This window comes from Dipteris shenzhenensis, chromosome 33 (genome assembly GCF_047967505.1).
Source record: "Dipteris shenzhenensis isolate YYH24624 ecotype China chromosome 33, Dip_SZ_1.0, whole genome shotgun sequence".
Classification (NCBI taxonomy): domain Eukaryota; kingdom Viridiplantae; phylum Streptophyta; class Polypodiopsida; order Gleicheniales; family Dipteridaceae; genus Dipteris; species Dipteris shenzhenensis.
In genome coordinates, this window is record NC_141628.1 from 19129652 (window position 1) to 19154450 (window position 24799).

General features: G+C 48.6%; 1 protein-coding gene across 1 annotated transcript in view; it reads right to left on the reverse strand.

The window, feature by feature from the left end:
* The window catches only part of LOC147879789 (DNA-binding protein), a 129482-nt gene that overhangs the window by 51465 nt on the left and 53218 nt on the right, over window positions 1-24799 (reverse strand). The window lies entirely within an intron of this gene.

Genomic DNA, 24799 nt, shown 5'->3' on the forward strand with positions numbered 1-24799 from the left:
GGGAAGGTGAAGAAGACTTAACAAGAAGGGTAAAGGCCAGGACAAGATTCACACAAAAATTTTTACCTTGCAATGATGTACTGCTAGAGTACAGATCATTAAAACAAATTTAAGAAACCATCACCTCAAATCAAAGGAGGAATAAATAGGGGGACTTCCAAGTGCTTATGGATCTCTGATTACAAGTATTATTAGACACACATGTACAATTCTTTCAAATTGTTTGATCGATAGGCAGGCTTACCAAGGCTGAATGTGAAAGAATAGAGGGGCAAAGTGAAACGAAAAATTCCCATTTGCTAAAAATGAGATTTACATGTGTAACTTGGGAGACGAGAATCCCTTTTTATTTCATGGAGGACAAAGATGACTTAAACATACTTTCATCCTCAGCTGTTTACTCACTTTCTCCCCCTACAGTCCCTATTTTTCCTCATGTTCTCTCCCTTCATTCGTTCTTTCTCCTTTCTCCATCCCCTCATGTTCACCATCTTACCCCTTCTTTAATCTGTCAAGTCCCCCTATTTATATTGGTATCAAAACACAAACGGGGCCCGTACACTAGGAGGAGCGGATCGGGCAAAAAGAGACTACCGTTGGGGGCCCTCTCCCCAACCGCGCAGCTGGCAGCAGATGGGGACTAGAGACATTCAATCGCCCACAAAGGTCTTTGTGGCACCTGAGCCCTTTACCGAGGTAGAACTCCCCACCCCACCAATCCCCACCTACAAGGGGCCTCTCTAGTGCCCTATCCTATTCTCATGTTCCCTCACTGTGCAAAGAATGGAGCAGTCTTTCTGTTCATACCTATCATTGTCCTATCGACCGCTAGGGATTCATCGGGTGGGTAATATTATTGGGGTGAAGTAGGGATGCCCCTTATCCCCCACACTTTTTGGACTCTACATCAATGAGTTAATCTTCTTCGCGGATACAGTAGGTGGGAGCGCATCGGGCAGAAAGAGACTACCATGGAGCGCCACCTCCCCATCCTTGCAGCTGCCAACACATGGGGACTAGAGATATTGGCATTCATGGGCTACCAAATGGTGTCACTCTCAAGGCAGGTCTATTGATCATCTACCCCATACTAGTACTATTGGATGCACCTACTCTAGGCATTACACAACAAGAGGTCCATTGAGTCATTAGAGATGACTAAGACTAGTTTCCACATAGTGGACTTGGGTAACCCTCACATAGCCGGCTACATGCCACCAAGATGGCATTTTACAAGGAGCATTTCCTTCGTCTGATAGACAAAGGTTTCATCGCGCCACCTAGGTTTCTACAAGTCCACCTCTGACATGGGGTACGAATAGACATGGGTCAGCCTTAAAAATCTCGTCTCATACATTTCATATTGAAACTCGATGAGAGATAGAGGCTAGAGCTGCAACTCTATATAGCATGTGATAGAAGGTCGAGATAGAGGAGCATGTGCTGATGAGAAGCCCTCAATACTATGAGAGATAGAGTTGCCCTTATTGTCACGAAGGTCGCACGCCTCCAACACGTATTCCTACGATCAGCCCCAAGTCCAGGAACGAACAGTGGTAGATCAATTACCTCTTCTACATGGGAGAGGATCCACTTCGCGTTAGCCAGCAAGCACATGACCCTAGGGCCTAGCCTAATCTTCATACTAGCCATACTAGCATGAGGGTAGAGATATGGCAAAGTATAATCACCCATCCCAAGCAAGGTGATCTTTGCATCATAGCACTAGGCTTCCATAAGATGACCTCGAGTGAGGGCCACTATAAATAAAAAGAGAGATTCTCGGGCATGCCCACAAACATTAGGGCTCAGATGGGACCCTATCCTAACTCACTCATAGCTCTGATCGATCACAACTTATCCTAAAACGAGTTTACCTTGCCTTTAATGCCAGACCCTTTTACAATCGACTGTCCCACATGCTCACGAGAATGAGTCCAATGGAGAGATCAATGGGAACAAATGAAGATAACATGTTTGTGTGACATCGAAGATCCTAGCCTGGCTCCCTCTTTGCATCTGAGATACAGCCTTTTTTCACTACCTATTAACCAATTACATTCTTAAAGGTGTTCTAAACACCCATGCTTCCCCTACATGGCTGGACCAATAGGCCTTTTTGGCCTCTCGTAGATGCCTTAAATCTCTCTCTCTCTCTCGTATGGGTAGACCCACTAGAGCACAACTAAGTCAAGAGGCAAGCGAGTTGGCCAAGGTCAAAGCAGCCAAATAAGTCGACAAATGGGCAGTATATCATGATGGCATAGCTCTCATCAAGGAATTTAAATAGAAAACAAAATACACTCAATCTTAAATTGATGTACGGTCATCTATTGTCTTACTTTTTCAAACTACAAACGTAGGTGCATTGCAATAACACAGTCACTTTATACACTCCTTGGGAGCTCGTTCTTCAGAGACGGCTTCGGGCCCCTTTCCAGAGTTCTCTCATACCCAGACCAGAGGTGCCTCACCACTTTCATTCATGAGGTGGTTCGACATAGAGAGCATCTCATCAAATCACAAAGACAGGGGCGGGGGGCTCTATCAGACTCATCTCAGAGTTTGATCGCCAAGTTTTTCCAGCCAGAGCATATTGTCCCCGTGACCACGGATAGCAGGCGAGGCAAAGACCCCGAGGCCAAGACACGGCACATTCGGCAGAGGACAGACGTACAGATCACACTAGCTGACATCTCATCCATGTTCAGACCTAGGGCACGGCTGATAGGGGTCACGGTGGCACTTGTTAGACGTAGAGCCATCGCCAGGAGGTCACAACAAGCTACACCCACAAACAATAGACAGTGATCCATCATGGACTTTGTGCTTGCATAGCCTCGCCCGTCATCGAGCCTACTTTGACATTTCATGCCATGTGTGTGCTATATTGTATTGGGTTATGCTATTTCTGCTAGGATGATGAAGAGGTTCGTGAGGACTATGAGAATGGTGATATTGATGATGATGACATTGACTATGTCCTACACAGCTTGCTAGCATGGGTTAGGATGCTCATTTAGTAGCTCCACCCTTTTTTGCTCATTGTATCAGGTTTTTTATCAGCCTCATTGACCCATCGGTCTTCAGTAGAGTTTAATAGACTTTCTTTCTTTCTTTTCTTTCTCCTTAAGCGTATATATTAGCCGGTTATTTTTGCTATCCCATAGACCTGTTGGTCTCCCATGTACATTAATAGACTCTCTCTCTCTCTCTCTCTCTCTCTCTCTCTCACACACACACTTGCTCCCCACTTTGCTTGCTGCTTGCTGTTGTGGGAGCCATCCAGGCCGTGCATGCGCCCCCTCCAAGTCGTCACGGGAGCCCTTCACCATCGTAGGAGCCCTCCAGGCCTCTTCTAGGCTGTCGCGGGAGCTTCTCAGCCCCTCTCCTCTGTCACGGAACTGAGGCGCTTGCTGCCGGGGTACCGGGGGCACCTGTGTGAACCATGAGGCTTCCAAGCAGCCCCATTGGCTGCTCATCTGCGCCAACCAGCGCCATAGAAAGCCCCGTGGCTCCTAGCAGCTGTGCGCTGCTTGTGAGGCAGCCTTGGGCTGCTAGACATCGAGGCTGACCTTGGTGGCCAGCCCCCTCAAGACCTCAAGGCTTGCTTACCCCCACTACCTCCTCAGTCCTCGCAATCTGCACCTGCAAAAATACTCTCAAGAAGACTATCAGACCACTCAAGAAAGGATCAAGAAAGGCTGCCAATATGGGGACAAGAGAGAGCTCACCAGACCAGAAAACAAGGGGTGAGAAGGACTGGAAGTATAGCCTCATTTGGATGAAGGCGGAGAAGATAGAAGATCCGAGTGCCAAGGGTTGCATATCAACACTCAAGGAAGTATGTAAGATGCAAGACACTGAAATTGAATGCTACGCAAGAAGCTGAGAGGGACTAGAGAAGACGAGCTCTCAAACCTCTGAGCCCAAATGCAAGATGAAATGAAGAAATGGCAAGAGGAGATGCAAACCAAATGGACATGTAATTTGACCTCTCAAATTGAGACATTGGAAGCCCATGTTGCTGACCTTCAAGATGAGAATGACAAATTGAAGGCAAGTGCACATTGGGAGGAAGGGGAGTTTCAGCCACCTTTAAACGAGGAGCTGAACACCATTAAAGAACAAATGCAACAGCTCAAAGATGCAAAGGGGACGTCAAAGGAAGGATGCAAGATCATTGATGTGCTGAAATCAGAGAATGAACAGCTCAAAAGGGAAATGGCAGCTTTGCAAACAACGGTACAAGGGAAACATGCTAAGTTTATACAGCAGGGAAAATATATATGCTTGCATGGAAAGATGTACTAAGAAAGACACAACACCAAAGAAAAGGGAGCTCATCTCTGAAACACTTGAAGAAGAAAAACGACCGGGCAGCAAGACTTTGAATGTGCTGGTCAGAGGTCTAACAGTAGGTGATAGTCCCATGTCAGATGCCAAAACCGTTTTTGACAAGATGGGAGTAAACCTTACTTGTGAATTAGCCTGGAGAATGGGTAAAGCAGATGCACCGACGATGGTTGTAAAGGTACGAACAGCCGCATATAGATCCACCCTCACGAGTACACGGGCAACACTGAAGGGGACCAAGCTCTTTCTGGATGAAGATCTCACACTCCTACAGCAGGAGAATAGAAGGGAAGGAATGGTGCATGTGATGGCTGCAAGACAAGAGGGGAAATCGGCAGTTTACAGAGATGGCAAGGTGATCATTTGAGAGAAGGCAGAAAAAGAAGTACGAGATGCAGGAGAAGGGGACAGCACATGACGGTGTCTAAACAATGGGGCAAGTACGCAAAACAAATTGATGATGGCTTCCTCTGGAATTGTAATGGCTTCCTCTGGCCCGACCAAGGGGGGTTCTTGGAGACATGCAGTAACAGAGATGTGATATTCTAGACCTTGATTGACGTCATCAGCACCGAACAGTGGGTGTAGACCATAGTATAAAAGTATGCTCTCACACATACAAATCCACACACCCACACATACTTGAGCATCCATTTATACAAAGTCTTCGCACGGCACATGTGGATTCATGTTCAGTTACCAGACACATGGCTCACCTTCATTGTAGTGTGTTACTTTCCCCCAGACACATCATCTTATGCACGAGAGGTCACCACTGACGGGCACAGCTCACATGAGACTATCCATGATGACATCACAGAGTTCTCCAAACACGGGGATACTCTCCTCCTTGGTGACTTCAATGCACATGCTGGGAACAGACAGGTGGGCCTGTTAGATTTTGATGAGGATTCCCTCATAGTACCAAAGATGGATGCAATAAAGCCGGGGATCGTGAGGCAGTCGGCAGATGTAGATGCACCAGTGACAACATATGGGAGACATCTACTCGAGTTGGGGGCTATACATGACTTGATCATATATAGCGGTCTCCGAAGATGGCCATCCTCTGGCGGGCTCACTTGTTTCCCACATGGAGGGGAGAGTAGTACGGTAGACTACCTGCACGTTCCACTAGCCTTTGCCCCACGAATACATGATTTTACTGTGCCGCCTCCTCCACTCGGAGCTGACTACTCATATCTTACCTTCTGTATATCGATCGCCACGCAAGCCATGAGGAGGTCCCCCTCGCCACCCACTCCCGTTTAGATCCATTTGACCATGCTCTTGACCCGGTGTACGTGAGCTACTTGGCTTTTGAGCTTCCAAAACTACTTAGAGAGGGGATGGACCTCTCACATGCATCAGACACCCTTATATCGGTGATACAGGATGTTGCCACCAGATCCTTTCCCACGACACCATCTGCATGTGTTCCAGATGGGAAGATGCCCCAAAACCCCTGGTTCAATGATGAGTGCAAAGAGATGATAACCCACCTTACAAGTGAGCGAGCACTGAGACACTTGACTTCACGATATTGATGTACTCCGATGACATAGTCCTCATATGATCCTCAGCAGAGGGACTGCAGAAAGAGAGACTTAACAGATAACCTTGGGAAAACGAAGGTTATGACCTTCAACACCTCGTGAGCAGTGTCCAGTCACCATAGCTTCACATACCGTGGCGAGCCTGTGGAGACAGTGTAGTCTTACACATATTTGGGGATAGTGTTCACCGGACTAAATTTCACGATGATCCATGCGGGTACGGCACGAGACTCACGCGAGGAAGGGTGCTCTAGCCCGACTAAAGAGGCGATGCTTCTTAGCACACTCCCAGGACCCCCCAACGAAGGGTTGGCTGAGACCGACTGCTAGGTATGCATTACGGTCTGGGGGAGTGATATTTCAGCGACAAAGTGGAAGAGATTTGAGAGGCTACAGGTGACCATGAGATCGAGGATGATTCGGAGTAAACCCTCAGTCCGTCATCAAATTATACAGGTAGAGTTCACCATGACCCCTCTCCAGGTTGATGCCATCTTTCAGACTGTGACATTCCTCCACAGAGTCTGGGCCTTACCCCAATGGAGATTACCGAGGTTGGCATTAGAGTCCTCCAGGCGACTAGCAGAGAGCGGTGTTGATACGGCATGGTGTGCATGGATATCCACGTGGTTTGGTAGTCACAGCATTCGGATGGACAGACTTCCCCCCTTTTAATACAACCTAAACGCACCAACCGAGATGATCCCACGAGATGAGATCAACCGTATCATACGGTTGGACCTCCTCCAACTCCATACATCTAGGGCTTGGGGGGGAGAGTTCTCCACCAAGATCCAGTTCTACCATGACCACTTCCTGAGGGTCTTAGAGCACAGTCTTGTCATCAAACCTCAGTATCTCGAGGACAGCAGGAGAGTCTCACAAGCACTGAGGGTCGCCATCGGTCAGTTGCGAGTCTCATCACATCTGCTGCGGATTGAGGCAAGGAGAGCTGCAGGCATACCCAAAGAGTAGAGGACTTGCACACGATACCAGATGAAGTAGATTGAGATGGAGGAGCATTTTATGTGTGTTTGTCTGGTCTATTATGAGATCTGGGGACGATATCACTGCCTCTTTCAGGAGGGGCATGGCTTTGGTCCACTCACATGGCTTATCCATTTTCACGATCAAGCCTGTGTTGGGCTCTACCTAATCAAGATGCTACGACAGAGAGAGACATTGATGCGACAGACCAGAGAGCAGCATGGATTGATGCCACAAGTCACCGAGATCGACAAATCACAGACTTTTGTTACAGACTCCTATGCATCTGAGTTAGCTACCGGTGTGGCTGAGAGAGAGGAGCTTGAAGAGATGAGAGCATCATGGAATAGCAGTGGGAGTGTCCACCACAATGCTACCAGACGAGGGACACACACTCCATGTGCAACACGGAGAGGGACCACAGCACGCACGATCGAGGTCCGGTCTATCTCAGCTCTTCTCAGAGGCAACTGCCATAGATGAGGCATCACCCTTGACATAGCCCACAGGATCCAGAGATCGAGGAGACCATGTCGAGAGATAGCTCGACAAACACATATATGATAGCTCCTCACATCTCATCAGAGAGCCACTAGGTTATCTGGATATACAGAACCTGAGTATGTACTAGGAGTGCTAGCTCTAAGCACCTGATACTTCTCTGTTATTTTGCTTTTGATTTTGCTACTCTAGTGTTTGGACACTTGATTCACTAGTCTAGCACTTTAGCTTTTTAGCTTTCAGCAAGGGTCTTAGTGAACCCTTTGCTTCAGCCCTCATTGGCTTGTATGAGTTACTTTTTGGCTTGTACTTTGTCTCATAGGCCCGCGAGGCCTTTGGAAAACATTAATACATCTCTCTCTCTCTCTCTCTCTCTCTCATGCATGCTCATAGGTTACTTGGTGGATCTCCTTGTTTCATTTGCCTACTGCTCCGCCCTCCTAGCTCCTCCCCGCCTATGCAGCTCCCTCCCTGCTTGCTCTCTGCCCTACCCACTCGCCTCTCCACCGCTCCCCTCCGCCCCCTCTCGCTAGGCCTCTCCGCCCTGCCCGCCCCCTCTCCAGTCCTCTCGCCAGCCTCTCCGCCCTACCCCTCCGCCCTCTCCCACTAGCCCCTCCGCTCCCTCTCCATCCCCTCGCTAGCCTATCCCCCCTCTCCGCCCCCTCGCTAGCCTATCCGCCCCTCCGCCTCTCCGCCGTGCCCCCCGCCTCTCCGCCTGGCACCCGTTCCCCTCCGCCCTGCCCCTCCGACACTCTCGCTGCCCTTCCCAAGCTACCCCTGTTTTGGCCCCTCCGCCTGCAGCTCCGCCCTCCTGCAACCCCTCCTCCGTTGCTGCCTCCCCCATAATGAATGGCAAAGGGGGATGAGGATAGGGGGCTAGACGGGAGACCCTTTGGTCCAAATTTACATACGCAAGGAGATGGGGAAGGGGAACGGTGACAAGGGGAAAACACAAAAGCAACTCAGCCTGGAGGACTTCAACAAACGCAGCAACCGGAGCGGTTTGATAGTGGACAACACTGCGGCCCAGAAGAAAGGGGCCCACCCGAAGACCATGCCGCTCACCACATCCTCGACCTCTATGGTTACCACCACTATTTCACCACCATCATTTGCCTCATCATCTACGCCACCTCTCTCCTACCCCTCTCCTGCATCATCATCACAGGTCTCCTCTCTAGTAGCCCCACCACTAACCCAACCAGCCACGGCTCCACAGTACTTTTCCCTCGTATCCCCTCTACCACTCAGTCAGCCACCCTTCATCACCTCGTCCGGCCTCGCTACTCCTACATACCACTCCCCCGCCCAGATCACGCTGTCCCCACCCGTAGTACAACCTCAGCAGCCCACCTTCATTCCAACCCCTCTCGAGATCCAGCTCCCACAGTTGTTATATGTTTTGATGTGCAGATCGGCTCACTTCCCGCCAGACACATCCCACTTCGCCAGAGTGGCACGAGAGGAGGGTGAGACATCACCATATGCACCCTTACATCAGAATATCCCAGACCTTTCATCCTGCGGGGAAGTTCTCCTTGTTGGGGACTTCAATGCCAAGATGAGCATGCGCCAGGCACCACCCCTGAACTTTTGAGACGACTCTATCATGCTACCAGACATCGACCTAGACGGAGCAGGTATGACCAGGATCTCATCGGACCGACACGGGCTTGTTACACCATATGGACACGTGCTCCTTGATCTGGGTAGGATGCATGATCTCATCATCTACAACAGGCTTGACCTATGGCCCTCCTCAGGTGGTTTTACTTGCTTCCCACACGGGGGGGGCGGGGGGGGGGGCCACTAGTGTAGTAGATTACATCATGGGATCCCCTGCCTTCACCTCATGTATCACCGACTTCACCGTAGCACCACTCCCTCCAAGAGTTGATCACACATACCTATTCTTCACTATCGCCACCCCACACTTAACCACACACCACACAGGAAGCACGACACCTACCACGACATACACTTTGATCACAACCTCTCCACTGCCTACTCTTGACGCCTAAACAGACTCCTAACCTACATCGATCACATACCACTCATAGAGGACCGTGCTGCCCTGATTAGTCGCACACTCCACGAGACTGCCCTCCAAATCTTTCCGCACACCACACGGTTCACTAGACCACCACCTCTTGGTTCTGTACCCTGCAACAACTGGTTACAATGCAGAGTGCAAGGCCATTCGCCGACAACTCTGACTTGAAACCAGATGTCACCTCCCGAACACACCAGACACGGTGCGCAAGTACCCACATCTCGTACGTCAAAAGAAGCAGGCATTTCTTCGTCGAAATGAGGAGGAGCTGCTGAACATCTTGTACAGCAACAACTCTAAAGATTTTTGGCGAAGATTCCTTGAGCGTAGGTCTCCATCACTCCTCACCGACATGAGAGTTTGGCACACGTATGCACGCCATCTTTATGATGTCCCACACCAGCCTACTCTAGAACTCATACACACACCCCGCCCCACCACTTGCACGTTGTTCACCAGAGGGGGAGTCAAGGATGCGACATTGAAACTGCACAATGGCCGAGCTAAGGATCACGAGGGGCTATGCACTGAGTTTATCGCATATGGGATCGACACGTTAGCCCCAATCCTAGCAAAGCTATTCAATGATGCTATTTAACTTGGCTTCCCTCGCACTTGGTTACTCAACACCATCACCCCCATCCACAAGGCAGGGGATCCCATGGACCCATGATTGGACATGTGATGTCCAAGATCTATGCAGCAGTATCGGATGCGTCGGTCAGCCTGTTTGCAGAGATGAGAGGGCTCACAGCAGAGGATCATGCCGGTTTCAGGCGAGACCATGGGACTATGGATCACATACTCACACTCAGGAGTGTCATTGAGGAGGCCAGATCGCGGAAGGAGAGGGTATATTGCTGCTTTGTGGATTTCCGCAAAGCCTTTCACACAGTACCTCGAGCTCGTCTCATCATACGCCTACAGACACTAGGATTTGATCAGGAGATCATCTAGGCAGTCATGGCACTTTATGAGAGAGTCTCAGGCCAAGTTCAGACAGGCACAGGTTGGACAGATGAGATCTTGAGTACCATAGGGGTCAAACAGGGTTGTCCCTTATCACCAACCCTGTTTAGCCTCTACATCGATGAGCTCGAGACTTTCATGGGGGCTTTCGGAGGGACCGGTTGTTCACTTGCCGGGATCATCATCAGGATTCTTCTTTATGCAGATGATGTGGCACTCTTGTCGTCCACACCCGAGGGGCTCCAGCGACACCTAGATGCACTACAGGCTTTTTGTTTATCCCATGATTTGGAGGTCAACCTTGGCAAGACCAAGGTCATGATCTTTAACACCTCTCTAGCAATCATGCAACGGAAGCAGTTTACTTTCGGTGGGTCACCAGTTGAGATCGTATCCTCATACACTTTCTTGGGGGTCATCTTCTCAGGCCCGATCTTCATGATAAGACCAACGATGCAGGCCAAACTGAGTAGGGGATACGCCTCACTGGCTCGGCTAGAGAGACAGTGCTTCCACTCACACTTTCAGGACCCTCAGACCAAGGCTCTTCTCTTCGACTCCTTGGTTCGACCAGCCGGTATGTATGGCAGCCCTTGTTGGGGACCTAACCCGTCAGAGATAGAGTGGACACAGGTGGAGCGCCTGCAGATCCTCATGCTCTCACGGATGATCTGGGGGAAACCATCTGTTCATTCAGGCTGAGTTTGGTGCTTCTCCACTCCAGCTAGATGCAGTCTTTTAGACCATCACATATCTACACTGAGTTAGATCATATGGGGACTGCACATCAGGGCGACAGAGGTTGCCATGGTTGGCTCTCGATTCCTCCATGAGGTTGGCAGCAGAGGGAGACGAGCGATGCTAGTATGCACGGACTCACAAATGGTTTGTGACTAGGGTTTCACATCAATAGGATACCTCCTTTTCAGTACAGTTTAGATGCCCCTCCGGTTCTCCCACCCACTATCCTAATCAATGGGCCACACACTAACTAGGTCATTCGAGAGGATCTCCTGCAGCTACACACCTTTAGGAGCCGAGGGAGCTTCCAGTGAAGCTGAGTTTCTACTGAGATTATTGTCTTCGTATTTCAGAGGAGGGATTCATCACACCACCAGGGTACACTGAGCTTCATATGCCTCACTCACTACGGATCTCCATCGGACAGTTTCGGGTATCATCACACCGCCTCCGCATAGAGAGCAGCAGAGCAGAGGGGATCCCTAGGGAGCATCGCATATGCATACTATGCGACTGTCAGGAGGTTGAGTCGGAAGAGCATTTTATTTTCAGGTGTCCAGTGTACTACGAGATCCGAGGTCGCTACCACTGTCTCTTTACAGACAACTCCGGTCTCCTTTCCAGATTCCTCGCCTACCCAGATCAGAGATGCCTCGTGGCCTTCATTCACGAGGGGGTCCGACAGATAGAGTACTTACTCGGGCGACGGGGCTTGGCCACACCATCAGACACCTCTCAGAGTAGGATCACAGAGTTCTTCCCATTGAGTGACATTGACCGCCCAGTCTCTAGCCGCAGACGTGACAGAGACCCTGACCCGACGATCGCAGCACGACACACGAGACATCAAGGGGAGACACAGATCACTCTGGGAACCTCCCGTCATTGTTTAGACCCGGGATACGTCCCACGAGAGTCACGGTGGCTCTGGTCTTGCGTCGAGCCTCCTCCAAGAGACCGAGATGCACGGGACCCCTTGACAGACGCCAGCGCCCCATCACCGGCTATGCACCAGCCAAGGCGACATGACATACGGAGGATTACGTTCCACTCCAGTCTTTTTTCTTTTCACTATCATACCCAGATGTATTTGATTATGTATGATCAGACTTAGGATTCAGCACGAGTGATGATGCTCGTTTTAGTAGCTCCACCCTTACTGTGATTTGTATCAGGTTTTCTTTCAGTCTCATAGACCCATCGGTCTTCCAAAGACTCTAATAAAATTTATTTCTTTCTTTCTTTCTCTCTCTTCCCCTCACTCCTCTCTCTCTCTTCCTCTCCCTCTACCACCTTTGCCTCCTATCTATCTCTCTTCCCTTCCCCCTAGCCTCCGTACAGCCCGCCGTACAGCTCTCCGTACCCCCTCTGTACAACCCTCCGTACAGCTCCGTAACCCCTCCGTACAACTCATCATACACTCCCCCGTACAAGTCGTCGTACAACACCATACAGTCCCCGTACAAGTCATCGTACAGTCATGTACAATCCCCGTACAGGTCGTCGTACAATACCGTACAACTCTCCGTACCCTTTTCGTACATTTTCGTACATCCTGTACCAGCAATGTCACCAAAAAACGCATTTCGGGGCACCGAAACACGAAGAAACGTTTCTAGACAAAACGTTTCTTAGAAACATCCGAAACGGGCAGTTAGAATGAAACGTCTGGCTGTCAAAAAATCCGCCGCGACGGGTTTCTTTCTGAATTTGGCCGCCGTTTTTATTTTTTCGCTCCTCTCCGCGCCATTGCTTGCCTTGCTCCTAGTGCCTACCATCTACTCTACCCTCTACTCTACCTTCTACTCTCCTCTACTCTCTACTCTACCCTCTACTCTACTCTACTCTACCCTCTACTCTAGTCTCTACGGTCTACCCTCTACTTTCCTCTACGGTCTACCCTCTACCCTCTACTCTACTCTACTCTACCCTCTACTCTACCCTCTACTCTCCTCTAGCCTCTACTCTCTACTCTACCCTCTACTCGAGTCTAGATTCTACCCTCTACGGTCTACCCTCTACAATCTACTCTACTCTACTCTCTAATCCCATACCATGGCCTCAAGACGTGCCGGTGGACCGAGTGGAAGCACAAAACGGGATGTATGGCAGGATACCGTTTTTATAAAGAGATATGGCACATCTGGCACGAGGAGGTCAGTATGCAAGTTTTGTGGTGACACTTTGACGGGATCTGCCCCTCGAGTTCGAGCACATTTTTAATGGATCGGAGGCCAGGGTAAGAGTGCTTGCCATGCCATTCCAGAGGGGATCTTCTTGGCATATGGAGGTACCTCATCCAAATTTGCTGAGATTCGATCCCTCCTCCATCCCGTGATCACAGATCAAGTTCTTCAAGCTAATGTGTTGGTTGAGCAGCAGAAGTTGGGCATAGAGGCAACCGTCACTCTCACATCATCCCAATCAGATACCGGGAATGTGGAGTGTTCTCACTCACAGCAGGAGGGGCATGGGTATACTCCATCTACATCGACATCACAAGTTCATGGGAGTGCCTCTACTCAGCCTCTACATGGCACCACTCCATCGGCATCCGTATCAGTTGGGCTGTCCGCTATGCCATCAGCTCCTCCACGGCCTCCTACCAAGAGGCCGCGTGGTCCAACAGCTATCACTCCGAGAGTTACTCCTATACAGGCTGCTTGGGCAGAATGTCTAAAGCAAGAGGCTACAATTGCAGAGGAGCAGTTTTTCTACGCTTGCAATATTCCCTTCAATGTTGCAAGGACTCCTGCCTACAAGAAGTTTTATCATGCACTTGTAGCTGCTGGTAAAGCAGGAGCATCATCCCTTACACCTGCTAGTTCTGAGACTCTCCGCACCACACGTTTGAAGAAGCAAGTGGGATTAATCAAGAAAGACATGGAGGGACTCAAGGAAGCTTGGAATCGGTTTGGATGTACCATAGTCTCCGATGGATGGAGTGACACGAAGAGGAGACACATGATTAATATCTTGGTCACTAGTTGTGTGGGAAGCATATTCTTGAGGGTGGTTGATGCCTCAAATGCCGGCCTTCACATCACCGAAGAGTGGATATGGGGTCATATTGAGGCAGCCATCAAGGAGGTTGGTGAGGATAATGTGGTGCAAGTCATCACCGATAATGGCTCCAACTGCAAGAGAATGGGAAGTCTTCTTGAGGAGAAGTATCCCAAGATAGTATGGACACCTTGTGCCTCACACTCTCTTGATTTGATGATGGAGGATATTGGAAAGCTGCCTTGGGTGTCTAGTGTGGTCGAAAAAGCAATGCAGCTAGTGACTTATATCACTCGTAAGCCACATGCACTGGCCCTATTCAGAAGGAGTGTAAGTGGGAGCTTATGAGACCCTCAAAGACACGCTTTGGCTACATCTTCCTGGTTCTTAGCAGGTATGATTCATGAATCATGATTCAATTTTCATCATTCAAAGATCAATTCCTCAAATTATTCATTGTTTAAATTTCTTTAAACTTTATCATTTGTAGGCTGGTTAAGACCAAAGAGAGCCTTCGTCGCATGATGACCAGTTCAGATTTGGCTGGATTGGAGTGACTCGAGATTTCCTGCTAGACAGAATGCCGAGGGGATTGTCTTTGACAATCAGTTTTGGCAGGAAGCCCTTTGCATTCAGATGTCCATAGAGCCCTTGTACTTCGTGCTTCGACTCTTTGACCATGAGGGTTGTACTATGGGCTTGCTATACGAGTTCATGCTGAAGCCAAGAAAGATACACTTGCGTGACTTTGGGTCTAATTTGCTGCGTATTTCCCTTCTGACATGCATAAAGGCCTCGCAGCCAAACACCCTGAGATGTTTGTAAGAGGGTGGCTTTCCTGACCACACCTCCTCAGGTACCTTCAAATCCAAGGCCGTGTTGGGTGACCTATTGATGAGATGTACTGCTGTCTTAACAGCTTGTGCCCAAAAACCATGGGTCAATCCTGCTTGTGAGAGCATGCTAGCAGTCCTCTCTTGAATGGTCCTATTTGCCCTTTCAGCCACGCCATTTTGTGGACGATTGTAGGGAGCGGGCAACTCCCTCTTTATCCCCTTCTCCTCACAAAATGTAGTAAGGTCCGTACAGCGTGTACGAAGATCGAGGAAGTTCGCCCGTCAAGTTTGGAACTGAAACGCACGAGAAACGGGCTGAAACGCACGAGAAACGGGCTGGGACGAAGTCGGGGCAGCAAACGGGAAACTTCTGGGCTGAGGGTCAGGACGCGGGATGGAGATGATGAGCCAAAGCTCTGATACCAGTTGAAGGATCAAGAAGCGAGTGGAAGAGAGCAAGAACAAGACCACGAGTGGTGGGTGTGAATCAAGAAGTGAGGGCACACCACAACCCTCAAGAATATATTAGGATAGACACTTGGGTGGAACCGGTTCGGAGTGAACCGTGTTCACACTGTAACTGTAACATAAGTGTACATGAGGTGGCACAGGGCCTTAACCCCAACATCTCTCTCTCTCTCTCTCTCTCTCTCTCTCTCTCTCTCTCTCTCGCCTACCCTTCCTGTCGTCACGGGGGGTCTTCAAGTTGTCGCCTAGGCTCCGGCCTACTTGCACCTGCTGTAGGAGCTCCCACTTGCCCATGGCGTGGTGTAGCAACCCCGCCACGCCAGCTCTTAGAAGCAGCTGCGACCACTCCAAGCACCAAGAGGCTATCACGACCACCTCCAAGCCTGTTCTAGGCTATTGCGCAGCATCTAGGACCTCTTTCAGGCCCTTCAAGACCTGTTCCAGCCCGCTCCAGGCCACGGACCTGCTGCTGCGGACTGCAAGCACGTGCAAGATCAGCAAGAACCTGCAAATACACCCAAATATACCAAGAAAATCAAGCCCTCCTGTTGCTTCCTTCCGAACCTGCAAGAAACCATTAGAGTGCATCAAGAAATTGCCAAACATGTGAGAAGCTCAAGGTACTCTATGATGCTTGCTATATTTTGGAATAAAAAGGGCAAATTTATTTTGCAAAATGCCTACACCAGGATGTGTGGAGGATACATGGGGAAAGCAACCTTTGGAAAGTGTTGTGACCAGCATATATGGCGGGGGCACCACCGAAGACCAGTTCTCACCCACCTTAACAATCTACTTGGTCTTGATTGAAAAGATAGACATGGTCATCCGAGAGAGGGTAGATAAGGATGAAAGGGAAGAAGGGGAAATAGGCAGCACATGACCGTGTCTGACTCTTGAGATGAGAGCACAAAATAGGTTGAAGATAGCAGTGTGGAATTGTAATGGCACTCACTGGTCTAACCCACGGAGTTTCTCAGAGACCTACACCAACACAGACATGATTTTCTACAAAGAGACACATGACAGTCTAGAGAGGGGACTGCCCACAGTGACAGGATACACTTGGGAGTCAGCATACAAGAGAGATGAGGAGAGACAGCGGGATACGGGGCTTGAAAGGAGTTGTGGTTCTCTTCAGATCGCATTAGAGACCAATTACATCTGTGATACGGAGAGAGGATGTGGACTACCAGATGGGTCCCCTGGCATTTGCATTGTGGATACACGACTTAATTGTGCCTCCCCCCCACTTAGCGTTGACCACTCATACCTGGCTTTTAGCATCTCGACTATTACACCACTCATAGGGAGAGCCTCTCCCACACCCACCTATTACACCGGCCGCAAACAAGAAGGGCTCTTCAATGATTTCCACCCAACTGTTATTTCCAGAGTGAGCTCCCTTGCTTTGTATCCCCACCTCCACTCTCAAGTTCCTTCTCTCTCTCTTTCTAATTCTTTCCATGTGAAGCCCTCTCTCTAGAAATCTCCCCCAAGGGCCATGTGACCTCATGGATGCCAAGTGTCTTTCCAAAGAACCTTACACACTTAGTTCTTCTTAGCATCCCCCCCCTGGACATTAGTTCATGTGTCCACCTTTGCACTGTCAAGCCCTCTTGGTTTCCCACCTCACGATAACCAAGCTTCTGACTTCCGTGACTATGGCTAATGTAGCATTCCCTTCACCTTAACAATGGCTTACATCCTTGAAAACAAAATTGAGAAACCTGCTCTCGAGATTGCTTACCCTTTCCCATGTTGGACTCTCTTTAGGTCTATCTTTCCACTTAACCAAACATTCTTGCAATATGTATGTTGCATTCTTTTTTCTTGTATGTCTAAAATCCTTTCTGGTTCATGTGGTAAGGTAGCAGGCTCAATGAGTTCAACTAGGACTTCGTTTCGATGAGATTGTCATCATCTCTTTGTTTTTAAAAAGCCTACTCACATGAAAAACTGGATGTATTCTACATCCCTCCGGTAAGGCTAATTTGTCAGCAAGTTCTCCAATTCTCTGAAGTATTATGAATGGTTCACAATACCTAGGAGACAACTTTTGACATTTACCAATTTTTGGGGATTTGAAGATTCAGGGACCTTGAGATAGACACTCTCATTTTCATCAAACTCCAATCTTCTACGATGGGAGTTTGCATAACTTCTTGCTCTATCTTGATTTGGCTTAGAAATTATGCTACCACATTAACTTACCCTTCCGATATGTCAATTGGATATCAAACTCTTGCATTAATTCAGTCCATCTCGCTTTTCTTCCTTTAAGCTCTGGACGATTGCAAATCCACTTAATGTTTTCTTAATAAAAAATGATCTCGAATTTGGCACCATACAAATAGTGCCTTCATTTCTTCAGAGCACAAACTATAGGATACAATTCCTTCTCATATAGTAATTCTATTAGGCATGGTCCAACTTTTTGCTTTCAAAAGCCACTGGTCAATCCCTTTGTGAAAGTACCGCCCCAACAGCAAAATCACTAGCGCCTGTTTCATCCACGAATGATTCATTGGGGTCCACTACCTTCAAGACAAGAGCAGATGCTATAGCTACCTTTAACTTCTCAAAGCTATTCTTTTGAGGTACATCCCATATGAAGGTAGTTCCCTTCCCCTTAAGCTAGTCCGTCGGAACAACAACCTTAGCATAGTATTGGATAAATCTCCTATAAAATCCAGACAAACCCAAGAATGTCTACAATTCTTATAGGTTTGTAGGGTGTGGCCATTCCAATATGGCCCTTACCTTTTTGGGATCCATACAAACCCCTTCTTGGGATATGATATGTCCCAAGTCACTTCTTTTGCAAAGAATTCACACTAGGATTCTTTTGCAAAAAGAGAGTTATCTCTAAGAAATCGGAACACTTTCCTCAAACATTCCAAATGTTTTTTTCTCGTGTTACTATAGATAAGGATACCATCTAAGAATACTACAGCAAACCAAATTATGGTCTCAAGACACTATTCATAAATGTCATAAAAGTTGTTGGAGCATTAGTTAAACCAAATGGCATTACTCTAAACTAATAGCCCGTACTTAGTATGAAATGATATCTAAGGGACATCCTCCCACAAGATTCGTAAAGTAGCATTGTGGGTTTCAGAGATAGAGTACTCTGCAACAAGATATACATTGAGTACCACATCAAATGGAAAGGACTACCAGAGGATGAACAATCATGGCAGCCAAAGAGCATGTCAAGAGTACCTGTATCTTTTAAAAGGCTTATCAGCATCACTTGCTGTCTTAGCACCTTCAGTGACAAGCGGAACATGTAATTTCCAGGGAAAAATTTATGGGAAGGAATGGCTGTAATGAAGCGGGAAAAGGGGCTAATTTAGGTGTACTCTAGTGGGAGCTAGGGGAAATGTGGAGGGCCTATATAAGTCCACATCCACCACTCTTGCAGGAACCTTCGATCTGACATCTAATCCCACCCTACTCTCCCACGTTACTGTGGGCGGGAGGCCCCTTTAGTACACCAGGCTATCAGACAATACATAGCTAGACGGGCTGTACGCCCTCCCCCCTCCATAGATTGCAGCAAGGAAGTACTTTCTACTAAGAAAAAAAAGAGAATAGGAGAAAGGGAAATGACAAAAGGAGATAAAGGGGATAAAGAGAGGGAGAAACACAAGGAGGAGAAGCAACGAAAACAAGTCACGATTGAGGATGTGCACAAGTGCAGCAACCGAAGTGGCCTACGAGTTGATAGCACTACCACACAAAAGGCAGTCAACAAGGCCTCTGTCCAAATAGCTTCAAACTCCACATCAGCCTTTGCATCAACCTCTACATCATCATCATCCTCAGCATTACTTTCATCACCACCGACATCCTCTACACCATCCATGGAGGTGAAACCACCACTATCCTTGAGTGTGACAGTACCAGGGGCAGCGTTAGATTTGGCAGCATCACCATCATCATTGTTTGGAAAAGGGGCAGCTCCTCTTAGCCTGAATCGCCATACCCACCACAGTATGCCTCCTTTCTATCACCCTTACCCCTCAGCCAGCCACCTTTCCCCTCCTTAGTCAATCTCACCATGCCTGCACTCTAGATGTCCCCTCATCCTTATTATGCGCCCCCGTCCCCGATCATCCAGCCCCCTCACCACGCCTTCAGCCAGTCTCACCACGCCTGCACTCCAAATGTCCCCTTATTGTCACGATCTGTGACGTATTCCTTTCTTTTTCTAGACTTATGGATGGTTTAATGAATGGACACTTGTGGAAGGGTATGACCTTTCGACGGGACACTTGCCCTTTCGACGGGACACTTCCTAATGAGGCATAACCCTTCACAAGAGACATTCTAATGAAGAGACATTCCTATTGTAATGTACCCTCTCATCAAGGGTCACACCCTTCACAAGGGGTACACACCTCTTCATGCACATACCCTTTGGAGTACACACCTTTTCATGTGTGACTCTTCACTCTCTATATAAGAGAGGCCCAATTGTATGGATGACAATCACATCCACCCTACAGACATTCAAGCAATACAAATATTCCTTGTTCTCTGCTATCTCAGTCTCTTTTCTGTTCCTTAGCACAGTTCTAAATATAGTAATTCTAGAATTTCTTACAGTGGTATCAGAGCAAAATTCGCTCCTGCCTGTAGGAAATGCCCCCCACCTTCTAGCGCTGATCTGATACATTTTTGCCGCTAGAAGGACATCCGTGCACATTGTGCATGGAAGAGATGGAGAGGATGAGCGTAAAATTTTTAAACGCCTACCCGGCCTAAAGTCATCCTGGCCTCTCCATCTCCCTCACATCACAAGTTGATGTGAATGGACACGACCAAAATCGTGTCCTTTCAGGTGCTTGGGCTGTCCCAAAACCAAGGGACGCACCTTTTCCACCATGGGACACACCTTTTGGTGACGAGTCTCGACTCCTCACTCATGGGACATACCCCATCGTGGGCAAATGGACATGCCTATTCATGCAGGGTCGCATCCCTTTTAACAATAGGGACATATCCCCTCATGAACAGGTGCACCTATTCCAAGGGTCACACCCCTTCGAATAGGCACACCTCCTAGGCCCCAAGTACCTACAAAAGGGTACCTAGAGGGGTAAAAAGGGACAAAAATTAAACCCATCCCCTACCCCTAGGTTTACCCTAGCTACCCTAGGGTTAAACTAAACCCCCAAATTAATTTTTTGGGGCAACTAACCCATTAGGCAGCCCAACGAATCGTTGCAGCCCTTTCCCCACAAAACTGCAACGTACGAAATTTTGGCCAGCCCTGCGCAACACCTGCGTCAGCCGTACGGCCAGCCACCAGCCTGCGCCATTCCTCGCCATTTTCTGCCTGCGAAATTCGACCGTACAGTCCGTACGGTACTCCCGCCAGTCTGCCGTACAGGCCGTACAGGCCACCAGTCTGTACCGTACAGCCGTACGGTCAGCCAGCCTGCACCGTACAAGCCGTACGGTCAGCGCAACTCCTCATCAGCCTGCGCTGCCAGCCCCTGTTCCCTGCGCTGTCAGTCCCTGTTTCGTCATTTACAATGCCAGCCTGTTTACTGCCAGCCCTTGCCTCGCCATTTTCGTTGACAATCCCCTCGCAATTTGCAGCCCTAGCCTTGCCATTGCAGCCCTGGATACCTGCCTTTTCCTGACAGCCTGCTGCCCTCTCCTTGTTTCGCCATTTTCGCCCTGCCAATTCAGCACCAGTTGCCACTATTCGCGTGATGAAGACAGCCCGTTGACAGCCCGGACCAGACAAGCCTCGAGCACTCCTCGCACAACACTGCAACATGGACCTCCGGACAACGATTTGCAGCCTTCTTCTACGCAATCACTTGGCAGATTAAAGTATTGCCAAGTGGAGTCTTTCCAATCTGCTTTTTACGGATTCTCTTTAACAAATTACAGCAAATGAAAGAATCCACGTTAAAGCATGGAAACCCCTGGTAATTCACCCAGCCTTTCAAGGACACCTCAGGCACCTGCTACTACACAATATCGTGTTCAAATTGCACAGCCAGCCCATTTTGGAGCCTTTGCATCTTGGGTCTTCTGTGTCACGTGCCCTCCAAGTGACTTGGATCACATCCTCTACCTTCTGCGTGAGGCACCTCAGTTACATTATTTCCTCAGCAGAGTACGGTTGTGTTCCACGAGACACGAAGATATCCGGAACACGATATTCCTCAGGAGTTTGCTGTTCATTTTTGGAGAGAAAATACCCTTCACCTTCGGCATCCCAAGGGTACTCTCCACCTCCTTCAGCTCCCAGATATCCTCCTCTACAGGTTGTACCTTCTCCAAGTCAGTATTTACATTCTGAAGGCACTCCCTCTCCTGGATATCCTCCTCTTCCGACAGCAGCTCCTTACCCTTTTTCAGATCCGTGGACTCTGCTACCTACCCCTGTCTTATCACGAGCAGTAACACCTTTTTCAGAATCTCCAGTGTTACCTCCGACAGGACCTCCCTTACCAGATTTCCACGGGTGGTTCCATCCTACCTTGCCTGCCCCCTCCAATATGAGCAACCTCAGGGAGCAGCCCGAATCCTCTTTTAGGAATGGTACAAACTAGAGCGCAAGTTCGCGCTTTTCTCACAGGGATTTCCGACATGTCGCACCGCTCGCGTGAAGCCTCTCCAGAGATTAAAGAATCAAGTCCCAAAAAGACCTTTGAAGGCAACGTCCAAAGTGAATCTCTATTGCAACTTCAAATATCTCAGCTTCAGGACAGCATCTCCGACCTGGTTCAAAAAGTTCAACTCCAAGATTCTCGGAGTCCAGCACATACAGAGGACGACGTGACGCAACCCGACGACGATGCGGACTCTTTCCCACCAGAGGTAGAAAACACTGAACTGCGTGCTCTCTACCGATTACTTCAAGCTTCCAAAACTAAAAGACTTGACGTCAAACTTCCGGAAGCCTACACTGGTCAACGTAATCGCCGAACAGTTGACCAATGGCTCGCTAAAATGCGCATGTATTTTGACACTGTTGACCTCACGGAAGGCAAAAAGATCGCCTTGGCAGCCTCCCTCCTGAAGGATACAGCATTTCTATGGTGGCAAAGACGCTTAAAGGACGGAAAAAGTGTGTTAACATGGGAACGTTTTGAACACGTGCTCCGTAAGCAGTTTGTACCTGCCAATGCGGACTTCCAAGCACGTTCAAAACTCCGACAGTTGGAGCAAACGGGTTCCCTGTCTTCTTATATCTCTCAGTTCACCACATTGGTGCGGGAGATTGATGGTTTAACTGAGGATGATCGCCTTCATGCTTTCATCTCAGGCATACATCCCTCGTTACGCATTGATGTTCTTAAAGCAAATATCACCACCACAGATGGCGCTATTGCTTACGCAGAGCGCATTACAGATTTCCTAAACACAGGGAAGCAGAGTCCTAATCGCACACAGAACTCTCCTATGGCCAAAGGTGCTCGCCCTCAAGATAATACCAGGTTTCGAAAAAACTTCGATAATCCAGGTCAGCGACAGTCTCAAGATCCCCAGAAGCCTCAGAAATCATTTGCTGGATTCCAACAAAAGCATTCCCCCAAGGATCGTGTTTCTTCTTCTTCACAAAGTCATTACCGACATCCCCAACATAAAGGTGTTGGAGATAAGTGCACACTAAGTGTACTATTTCCTAGTCTACATTTGTCTAAGTCTAAGTCTAAGTCTAGTCTTTATGTCTTGAGTGTGTGCCATGTGGCACTTCTACAATTATCCCATAAGCACTCTTGCTTTATGTCTTGTACTTTGGCCCATATATTCAATGGGTCACATCATTCTAATCTATCAGTCTAGCTTGTGTCTTGTCTACACTCTTCTCAAGGTATTTCTTGTCTTTTAGTCTTGTCATTTCATTTCCATTTCCAGTTTCTAGTTCTAGTTCTTTTTCCATATTCTAACATGGTATCAGAGCTAGATTGATCCCTCTTCTCTCCCCTCAGTCTGCTGTAGCCATAGCTGCCTCTTCTCAGTTTTCTCCCCCGCTCAGCTGGTCGCCATCTTCATCTTCTGCCCGTCTTCTCCACGCTGCTGCCGTTCCTGCTGCCGCTGTAGATCTGCCCGCCATCTCTCTTCCAGATCTGCGCGCCAGATCTGCACGCCATTGCGCTGCCAGATCTGCTGCGCAGTTCCACTCTCTACCAGATCTGCACGTCAGATCTGCGCAGATCTGGCGCTGCTGTAGCTCCCGCTCCTGCTGTCGCTCCTGCACCTGCATCAACAAACGAACATTTCGAGTACAGTCAAGCCTGTCCGTACAGTCCGTACGACTGTACGGAATCTGCACCTCTCCAGCTGCTGTTCGCGATCTGCGCCATCTGTTCGTGACTGCCTTGGAGCTCGCGCTGCCTGCACCTCCTGGACCGCGCTCCTTTTTGCGCCTCTACCTCTGCCTTGGGATTAAGGTACTGTGCATTTCCTCTTTCAGTTTGCTCAGCATCAGTTTGCTCAGCAGTTCCTTTTTTGCTGGTTCCTCCTGCTTCGATGGGCTGTCATATGCTATGGCCTTGACAAAGTGGTGAGAGAACCGGCTTCTTGGATCTCTCCTCTTATTTATTTCTGCAATCTTGTAAGGGAATAGACACTGCCCTTGCATCCTAGCAAGAGGTAAGACCTTCCCACATGGCATCTTCCTCTCATTCTCTCATATCTATCGACAAATTCAATGGGTCCAACTTTCATACTTGGCAGATCAAAATCAAGTGCCATCTTATGAAAGAAGGCCTTTGGGACATTGTTCACCGTGCTGCTCCCGAAGGTCCATCTGAGCAAGTTGTCACTGCCAAGAACGACAAAGCCTATGCTATCATATTGCTCGGCCTTGGAGATGATTACATTCATCACATCTCCGACATACAGTCTGCTCCTCAAGCATGGATCACTTTGGATACCCTTTTTGGAGCCCGATCTAAAAACTCTAAGATTGCACTTATGATCTCATTCTTTGATCTACATATGCAGGAAGGAGCTACTATAGCCTCTCATGTCAATTATCTTCGCAGTCTTATGGTTCAGCTTGCGTCAGTCAAGTCTCCCATCTCCGAAGATATTGCTATTGCTGTGCTTCTCAAAAGCTTACCTGACACCTATGCTACTCTTGTCACTACCTTCAAGTATCATAATAATCCTTCTCTTGAGGGTATCATCAATGTTCTCCAAGAGGAAGAAAGAACTCAACAACGAAAGGTAACTGACACTGCATTTTTAGCAAAGAAAGGAAGTTCTAAGGTAAGAAAGCCTTGCACCCATTGTGGCAAAACTAATCATATGGAGAAGGATTGTTTCAAGGCTCATCCATGCACCAT